The sequence below is a fragment of the Balaenoptera borealis genome, assembly GCF_965194805.1.
Source record: "Balaenoptera borealis genome assembly, chromosome: 19".
In the NCBI taxonomy this organism is placed as follows: Eukaryota; Metazoa; Chordata; class Mammalia; order Artiodactyla; family Balaenopteridae; genus Balaenoptera; species Balaenoptera borealis.
Window position 1 is genome coordinate 423,607 of NC_138878.1, and position 10,132 is coordinate 433,738.

The 10,132-nt window shown below is 55.9% G+C and overlaps 1 long non-coding RNA gene across 1 annotated transcript; it reads right to left on the reverse strand.

Annotated features, from left to right (window-relative positions):
- Positions 1-2,058: 2,058 nt before the first annotated feature.
- On the reverse strand, positions 2,059-8,042 carry LOC309617357. Its single transcript, XR_014237948.1, has 5 exons — positions 6,801-8,042; positions 6,579-6,616; positions 6,019-6,115; positions 4,929-5,196; positions 2,059-2,903 (listed from the first exon to the last, which is right to left on the reverse strand). It is a non-coding gene; the product is annotated as an uncharacterized lncRNA (long non-coding RNA).
- Positions 8,043-10,132: the final 2,090 nt, after the last annotated feature.

Sequence of the window (10,132 nt, forward strand, 5' to 3'; positions counted from 1 at the left end):
CCCAGACCTCACCCTGGGCTGGGAGCTGCCCCTGAGCCACACTCACCCTCCACAGGCGTAGAAGCTCACGCACACGCACACACATGTGCACAAATACACACGCACACAAACAAACATGGGCGGGTTGTGCCAGGTGGTCAGGCCCCGCGGCCTCGAGGTCGACTTGGCTGCTGTAGGAGACCGAGGGGCTGGTGCACGCCGGCTGGAGGGTTCTGCCCGGTCAGTGGGGCCTCTGGGCAAAACGTCCCAGAGCTGCTACCCCCGTGTCCGCTGCCACCACTGCTTCGGGGTAACCACCGGAGCTCAGTGCCAGCGTGGGTCCTACCAGCGGCCACGGGAGGGAGACTCCAGGAGGACCCTGCCTGGGAGGGGCCCACGGCCCAGAGCACCAGCTCCCCCTCCTCGGCAGGGCTTCCCTTTTTAATTTTGACTTTTGTGTCTGGCTCTTTGTTTTGAACGGGTAATACATTCACAGGGTTCCAAAAAATCAAGATGATTTTAAACGGTACCTTCAGGAGTTTTCTATCACCGCCGAAAAACTACCACAAACGCTGAGGCTGCCAGAACCTGGTTCTGTGGGTCCGAGTCCGGGGGGCGCTGGCCGGCTCTCCCACCCTGGGTCTCACAGGCCAAACCAAGGCGGCCCTGACCCGGAGGTCCCGGGGAAGAGCAGCGGGTTCGACCCGCTCCACGGCTGGGCGTGAGTCGACTCCTGATTACCGGCTGGGGGAAGTGCTCGGTTAACGCCGTACGATTCCATCGGGCCCACCTGGGGCTCCTGCGCCAGGTTCTGGGAATCAGGGGTGGCAGCTCTGGGGGCCGTTCTGTCCCCACGGACACCCCGGGAAATCGCGCCCCCGTCTCTGGTGCCCACACCACCCTCACTCCCCGCCTGGTAGGGCACTTCATCCGTACACGCGCTTTGTGTGTGTCCTCTTCTTGCGTTTCTTCAGCCAGGCGCGCGTGCGTGTGTGCGCGCATGCGTGTGCGTGTGTGTGCGCGCGTGCGTGTGTGTGCGCGCCCTCACGCACCCTGCTGTCTGTCAGGACGGTGGGTGCTGGGTGTTTGCAGCATACGGCGTGGCTTGGAGCCCCCAGCGGGCCCCGTCTCACCAGCGCCCGAGGGCGGCTGAGAGCGTTTTCGAAGTGTGCCCTTACCTGCCCGGTCAGCTCCCAGCGCTACTCTGTGGGTCAAAGGTGACTGCGGGGACCCGCCGGAAGGCTGCCCCGAGCGGCAACATCCAAGGAGCGTTTTCCCACAGCTCCTGCGCGTTTGCCAGGCAGGCTGAGCTTGAACGTCTCCCCCTTCACACGGGGCACCGCCGCCCTGCCCCCACGCACCTGAAGACAAAGGGTCTCCAGGCAGCGTCCACACTTCCTTGGCCTCGATCGAGGCCCCTCAGGGGGTGGGGGGAGGTTTCAGGGAAGCCCGCGAGGTGCGGGCAGGACTCGGGAATCTGCCAGGAGGGTGGAAGCCGCCGCCCGCCGGCCCAGAGCTGCCCTTGGCCTGTCTCCCAGCCGGCAGCCAGCTCCACGGGCGACGAATGCCCCAGGCAGAGCAGCGGCAGGACCCCGGCGCCTGCCCAGCATGCACGCCCCCAGTCCTCACCCCCCGCCACTGCTGGACCCTCCTGACATCACCCGCTCACTACCCACCTCCAGCAGGGCCCTGGCCCTGCTCTGAAGGAGTCCAAGGCTGGGTAAGGGGCTGGCCTCCGAGCGGCCCAATCAGAGCTGAGTCTGGGGGTTCTGGGGTCTCACTTCATCCACAAGTCCCAGAAGAGAGGGGGCTGGGGGGCGAACATGCAGAAACCTGACCTCAGAGGCAGGGTCCATGCAGGAGCCCTTGCTCTGGCTGCCAGTTCATTGTGGGGGGGGGGGGGGGCGGGTAAAGGCCTGAGTCACTTGTCCTGGGAAAGGGATGGTTCCAGTTCCCAAAACTGACGTCAACTGTGAGATTTGGTGGCTTTCATGTGGTTCACTGTGCCTTTTACCATTTAATAAAATTCAGTTTATTAATGATATAAACTTTCAATCCCAGTTTCTTACACGTTCAGTCTACGAAGTTTAATATTCTGCTTATTCATCACTTTTAAAGTCTTTGATTCACGTTTGATTCCATTTATAAACGTAGACAAGCTCCTATAAACTTGTTTAATTGTATTAATATTCAATCCATTTGACTTTCTTTTTAGCTCCTACAGTTGTCTCACAGAACAAGTAGAAACTTGTACATCTAGCAAATTACACTTGTGAAGCTGGAGCCCCCAAAGCTCTCTGAGCTGGTCCAATATTGTATGTACCCAGTAAGATTTCAACTTTATTTTTTATTTATTATTTTTTTTAATTTTATTTATTTATCTATGGCTGTGTTGGGTCTTCATTTCTGTGCGAGGGCTTTCTCTAGTTGCGGCAAGTGGGGGCCACTCTTCATCGTAGTGCGCGGGCCTCTCACTATCACGGCCTCTCCCGTTGTGAAGCACAGGCTCCAGACACGCAGGTTCAGCAATTGTGGCTCACGGGCCCAGTTGCTCTGCGGCATGTGGGATCTTCCCAGACCAGGGCTCAAACCCGTGTCCCCTGCATTGGCAGGCAGATTCTCAACCACTGCGCCACCAGGGAAGCCCAAGATTTCAACTTTAAATCACACTTTGAAATCAATTTCTCAGTCACATGTTTTAAATTGGTTTTACAAGGCTGACCTCTCACATGTCCACAATTCCTCATCCCAAGCTCTTGGAAACAAGTGTGTTTAGGAATTCGGAGTTAACCCATTTCCACAGCTACTGTAATGCCCAGTGGGGAATGAGCAGCAGCTACCACCAGACAACACACATGACTGTTTCTGCCTTGAGATGTTAGAATACTCACTCTGAGACAAAAATTATTATAAATTTTCCTTATCTGAAAAAGAAAAAAAAAATCCCCTTTGTAATAGCATCAAAAACAATAAAAATACCCAGGAATAAATTTAATCAAGAAGGTGAAGGACCTGTACACTGAAAACTATGAGGCACTGATGAAAGAAATTGAAGACACAAATAAATGGAAAGGTATCCCATGTTCATAAATCATAAGAATTCATATTGTTAAAATGTCTATACTACCCAAAGCCATCTACAGATTCAATGCAATCCCCATCAAAATTCCAATGGCATTTTTCACAGAAAAAAAAAAATCCTAAAACTTGTATGGAACCACAAAAGACCTTGAATAGCCAAAACAATCCTAAGAAAGGAGATCCAAGCTGAAGGCATCACACAGCCCAATTTCAAACTATATTACAAAGCTACAGTAATCAAAACAGCATGGTATTGGCCTAAAAACAGATACATAGACCAACGAACAGAATACAGAGCCCAGAAATAAACCCCTGCATATCTGGTCAACTAACATTTGACAAGGGAGCCAAGAATACTCAATGGAGAAAGGATGGTCTCTTCAATAAATGGTGTTGGGAAAACTGGACAGCTACATGCAAAAGAATGAAACTGGACTGCTATCTTACACCACTCACAAAAGTTAACTCAAAATGAATTAAAGCCTTAAATGTAAGACCTGAAACCACAAAACCCTGAAAAGAAAACAGAGAAAAAGCTCCTTGACATTGGTCTCAGCAACGATTTTTTGGATATGACACCAAAAGCACAAGCAACAAAAGCAAAAAGAAATGAGTGGGATTGCATACAACTATAAAGCTTCTGCACAACAAAAGAAACCATTAACAAAATGAAAATGAAACCTACAGAAGGGAGAAAATATTTGCAAACCATCCATCTGATAAGGGGTTAATATCCAAAATATATAAGGAACTCACACAACTCAACAGCAAAAAAAGAGCAAATAACCCAATTAAAAAGTGGGCAGAGGACCTGACTAGACATTTTCCAAAAGAAGACATACAGATGGTAACCAGGGACATGAAAAGGTGCTCAACATCACTAATCATCAGGGAAATGCACATCAAAACCACAGTGAGATATCCCCTCACACCTGTCAGAATAGCTATTATCAAAAAGACAAGAAAAAACAAGCATTGGCGAGGATGTGGAGAAAAAGGAACCTTCACACACTGTTGGTGGGAATGTAAATTGGTGCAGCCACTATGGAAACAGTATGGAGTTTCCTCAAGAAATTAAAAACAGAACTACCGTATGATCCAGCAATTCCACTCCTGGGTATTTATCCAAAGGAAATGAAATCACCCTCGAAGGGACATCTGCACTCCAACATCCACAGCAGCACTATTCCAATATATATTCCAATATATATTCCAATATATATTCCAATATAGCAGCACAATAGCCAAGACATGGAAGCAACCTAAGTGTCCATCAGTGGACGATGGATAAAGAGGACTGTCTCTCCCTCCTTGCCCACCCCCACCCTCTCTCTCTCTCTCTCTCTCTCTCACACACACACACACACACACACACACACACACACATGCAGAGGAATAGCATTCAGCATAGAAAAGAAGGAAATCCTGCCATTTCTAGAACACGGATGAACCTAGAAGGCATTATGCTCAGTGAAATAAGCCACACAGAAAAAAACCCTCTGTTCTCACTGTATGATCTCAGTTACATGCGGAATCTAAAAAGCCAAACTCATAAAAACAGGCAGTAGAGGGTGGTGGCCAGGGACTGTGGGGGAGGGGAAACGGGGAGGTGTTGGTCAAATGGCAGAAATTTCCAGTCGTGAGTAAGCTCTGGGATCTGATGTACAGCATGGTGACTGCAGCTCACAATACTGTGTGTATAGCTGAAAGCTGCTCAGAGAGTAATCTTACATCTCATCACCACACACAAAGAAGAGGTGATTATGGGAGGTGATGCTGGTGGTAACCAGCCTTGCTGTGGGAATTGTCCCAAAATGTGTAAGTGTATCAAATCATCACATCGCACGCCTTAAACTCACACATATTACCTGCCAGCTGCGTCTCAGTAAAGCTGGGGAAGAAGCTGCAGATTTGCTGTCAGCGTGGAACGGGGTCCTGTGAGTGCCTGGTTTGGGGCGCCCCCTAGTGGAAGCCAGCGTCCTGCCACCTCGCGCTCTGTGCAGCGTTGGGTGTAGGGGTGGACGGAGCTCCTGAGGGACCCCAGGCCCTGGACCCCAGGAGGTGGCCGCCCCCCAGGGCCGGCAGGGCTGGGAGGGAGAGTCGGTCATAACTGGTCCATATCACAGGTCCGTATGCCTGGTGTGAGAAAATAGTGTATCAAAACAAAGTGCGGTTATGGAGTCCTTCTGTTTAAACAATAAACTATTTTAGAAAATTTGAAAAATAAGACAAAGCGCAGATGTCCCTTGACGCCCCTGACGCACCAAAGCCCAGGCAGCCCCTGGGTCCCCAGCCTCCCCACCTCCTGGGAGCTGCCGCACAAAACCACAAGCAACAGGAGTTCACTCTTTCCCGGTCCTGGAGCCGGGAGTCCAAAACCAAGGTGTCGGGGCACGCTCCCTGTGCAGCCTGCCATGGGGGGGGGGGGGGGCGGGGACAGCACCTGTCCCATCATTGGCACTTTCCTCCTCTTATGGCGACACCAATCCCTGGACTCAGGGCCCATCCTATGACCTCATTTGACCTTGATCACACCTGCAAAGACCCTATTTCCAAAGAAGGCCCCATCCGCGGGACCGGGGTTAGGACTTGAGCGTGTCCCCTAAGGACGGGGGAGACGGTTGCTGGCCTTCCCCCCGAGGAGCCCAGGGGCCCCCAGGACCACGTGAGCTTTCTCCTCCATCTGCCCTCCCTCCCGCCTCTGTGGGGACTGAACACATTACTCCAGCACAAGCTCGAAACTCAGTGCTGTCTAAAGGCCAAGATGGGCGACCCGGCCTCCACCTCCCCTGGACGTTAGACTGACCCCATCCCTGACCCTCAACCTGCTTCTTCCTGGCCTACCCTTGGCCACCCAGCCAGGGCCTTCAGTGCTGACCTGCACCTGGGCCTGACAGTAAGAGGGGGGGCCCACTCTGAGGACCCCACCCTCCCCACTGTCACCCATGGGAAGCTCACCTCTCATGGAACCAAGGCCCAACCTCTTTTCTGCAGGACAGGACACCGTGGCGATGTCACCTTCAAGCTCTGGGGCCACCAGTACAGCCACGTCAGCCTGGAGGCATGTAAGAGGGAAGAGCCTTTATTCTATTACGAGTTAATCACTCTGAGGGACATTGCCAGACTTCCCTGGTGACACAGTGGATGAGAATCCGCCTGCCAATGCAGGGGACGTGGGTTCGAGCCCTGGTCCGGGAAGATCCCACATGCTGCAGAGCAACGAAGCCCGTGTGCCACAACTACTGAAGCCCGCGTGCCTAGAGCCCGTGCTCCACAACAAGAGAAGCCACTGCAATGAGAAGCCCAAGCACCGCAACGAAGAGTAGCCCCCACTCGCCACAACTAGAGAAAGCCCGCGCGCAGCAACAAAGACCCAACGCAGCCAAAAAATATACATATAAATAAATAAATTTATTAAAAAAAAATAAGAGAGGGACATTGCCTATAGCTTAAATTATACATGATGGCCCATCCCAGGGAACCCTGCCTCCCAGGTAATGAGCATTAAGGTAAAATACCTTTGTTTAGCTCCCTGGAAACCTCCTGACCAGCCCACCTGTGAGGAAAGAAATTCACATCCCTCCCGAGCCTGGCCAAAACCAGGGCTTTCCCCCCTTCCCCCCTTTTACTATAAAAGAAGCCTGAATTCTAAGTCAGGGAAGGTGGTCCTTTGGGACACGAGTCCACCATCTTCTCAGGCTGCTGGCTTCTGAATAAAGTCCCTATTCCTTGCCCCTCACCTCGCCTCTTGATTTGTTGGCCTGTCGAGTAGCGAGCTTGGAGTCAGTAACAGGAGCCACGGGGGTCGGGTGTTGGGGGGGGAATGGAGGCTGGAACACCAGTGACGCTCCTCGTGGGCCACGCTCGCCGTCTTATTTCACCCTCGGAGCCCTGCAGGGTCAGCCCACTCATTCCACAGACAGACACAGGTGGGGGACGTGACAGGAGATGCCCACGTCTGCACATAGAGTGAGGAAGCAGGTGAGAACCTGGAGCCTCCAGGTCCAGAGCTCGTAGCCACACCCACTGTTTCTCCCAGAATGAAGAGCTGGGGTCCTGAGGGGCCCATAGTTGAAAAACTCACCGACTGGGGCGGGGGGCGGTCATGACACCACAGGTCTGCCCTGCCCCGCCAGGGCTGACAGCTGGTGGCTCCCACCCCAGCCACAGGAGGCAGGACCGCCACGTCCCTGGTTTGTGGCTGACTGCCACGGTGGGATGGGGGCTGGGCTCCTCGCTGGGACCACCTGAGCCTGCATCTGGCCGGCTGCCCCCTCCCGGGGTCCCAGGCTTCCAGGAGCCTCCACGGAGCATCAGGCATGAGGGCCCCTGGAAGTTAAATCCCCGGAGAGAGGCTGCCTAGGGCGCCACAGCGCGGCGTCTCCTCTGATTTTCCTGGGCGAGAATTCAGATATAGATTCCTGTCCGGCTCTGCTGGTCCAGCTGCAGGGTCAGAATGACCAGACTCCAATGTCTGGGGATAGGGCCTGGGAGGGGGTTGGCCAGCGCCCAGGGCCGGGCCGTGGCTGGCAGGGAGTGACTTCTGTTCCTTAAGACGTAACCTGCAATTCCCTGGCTTGGTTCAACCTGGCACTGGGCTCTGTCCAGTTTCTGAAGCCAAATCCCTGGGTCTCACCTCAGCCACGTGGCAAGGGAGGGAGGGAGGCCGGGTCTGGCCATCCTGCCCCTGGGGCACGGAGCCTGGGGCACTGTTCTGGAGCCCCTCCCAGGGCTGGAGAAAGTTATCACGTCTCATGTTCTCAGGGACATCCTGGTCAACACTGAGTGACAAGTGTCCATGCTGGGCAGGGCACAGAGCTCCAAAGACACGCTCACGGCCACCAGCCCACACCCTGCTCTGGATGACTCCCAGCTCAGCGACCAGAGAGAGACAGGGCCCACAGAGGGAGGCTGACTGGCCGGGCCCAGGGTGGCCAGGGGGGTCAGAAAGAGGCTTCGGTAAAGCAGCTGAGGACAGAGACCCCCCCCCCGGACCCCTCCCCATGTCCCCAGGAACACACACACACACACACGCACGCACGCACGCACGCACACACGCACACACGCACACACGCATACACCACAGCTGAGGCCTATTGGCTGTGGGCTTTGGGCCCTGGGAACCGGGCTGGGTGGCCCAACTCAGGACCCCACTCCAGTGCATCCCAGGCCCAATGACTTCCTGTCTCTGAGCTCAGTCCCCTTCTGTGAGATGCCACCCACCAGTCTGGCCCGGGGTTGCTGCTGGGGTCTGAGCCACGCTCGGCAGCTAGCCAGGACCAAGTCCTCACAGCCGGGGCTTGGCAGCTGTTGCAGATCTGCGTGGGGGCAGGTGTGTGCTGGGCAAGGGTCCAGGGTGCCCTTGCTCTGGGGCAGACGCCAAAGCAGGGGAAGCTTTCGCCCAGAGCCCCCCGGGCCCAAGGCCGCACGCCTGGCATCTGACGGCCCTGCCGCCCACGTCAGTTAGAGCACTCACAGCTGCCTGCTGCCGCTTCCCCGCCACAGCAGAGGAAAGAGCAGCCCAGCTGCCGAGCCGCCCCAGTCCCGCTGCCTCAGCCCACGGCTGACTCTGAGGACACTGGGCGGGGCGGGGCGCAGGGCCCAGAGCCCTGGGCCCCCTCCAGGGCGAGGCAGATGGCCAGCAGGCTGGGGGCACATCCACAGCCAGGGTTGCAGAGAACGAGGAAGAGGCAGCCGCTCCCGCGGGAGACCGGTATTTATTTACCAACAGGTGTTTTGCGCCAGGCCCTGCGCACACCCTCCCATGCAGTCCTTACAAGAGGGTGCAGAGTTACACCAAAACTCGGTGGCTTAGAACACTGGCAAACACGGATGAACCCGCCCGTTTCTGTGGGTCGGCCGGCTCCGTCCTGAAAGAGCAGGAAGGTGTCGTAGGAGCTGGGAGCCCCTACCCAGGCAGCAAGGGACCAGGGCAGCCCTGTGGTGTGTTCAGGACGGAGCCTTGGAGACACACAGCACCAAGGCCACCTGGACTCAGGGAGAAGCGCAGCCACCCCACCTCTCGGGGGGAGGGGCGGCCAAGGACTCCAGGGCCGTGATTTAAAGCTGCCGCGCCCCCAGGTGACAGCAGAGGCTCACGTGCAGGCTGAGGAGACCGTCCACTGAGAGCTGGGCCAGGCGTCCACCTGACTCTGGACCGGTGCCTAAGTCAGTGACCACTGCAGGCTTTTGCAAACCCCAAACCCACCCTCCGAGCAGTGTGCTGCAGGCAACTTCTAAAGACACTCAGGCCCAGGTGCCTCCGTGGGGGCCCCAGGCCACGGCGCACCTTCTGGGTCCGCCTGCTGAGAACCCCACGTGCGGTGCTGAAGAGCTGGGGGCTGGCCGGTCTCGTCTGCCGGTCTCCACGCCAGCCGCCGGGGTTTCAGCCCAGCCCTACCTGGGCTTCCCTCCCTGGGATCCCATCTGGATTCCAGAGCCCTTGATGGAGGACTTTGTACTGAAAGGTACAAGGACTTGTACCTCCAGGAATTGCAAGAGGCTGGCGGGTCCCGCTTCTGCCACTGGCCAGCTGTGTGACCCTGGGCAAGTCACTTAACTGTTCTGAGCCTTGCTTTTCTTGTCTGTGAACTGCGAGTATTTGCCATCCCTCTGGGCCAGAATCTTCGGCGGGCAAGGGACAGAAGCCCCACCCCCAGCCCCAGCTGGCCTGAGCGGAAAGGGAAGAGCCGGATCCACGTGCCCCCAGCACCATTTCTCTGTCCACCTCCTCTGTGCCGGCTTCCTCCTCAGGCAGGCCTTGCCCACGTGGCAGCAGTGGTCACCAGCTGCTCCTGGGTCCCATCCCATCAGCTTAGCAACCTGCGGGAAAGTCTCAGGACCCAGTCTCATTGGCCAGCCAGGTGGAGCGCCCACCCAGAGCCAATCACAGTGGCCAGGGAACAGCACGCTCGCTGATTGGCCAGGCCTGGGTCGTGTCCACCCTGGGATTTGGACAGTGGTCCAGGCCCATGAAATACATGGACTGAGAGATGGCCCCCAAAGGAAGGAGGTGGGAACGGATGCCGGGCCGGCAAGAGCAGTCGGTGCCCATCTGAACCGCCCCTGGGGC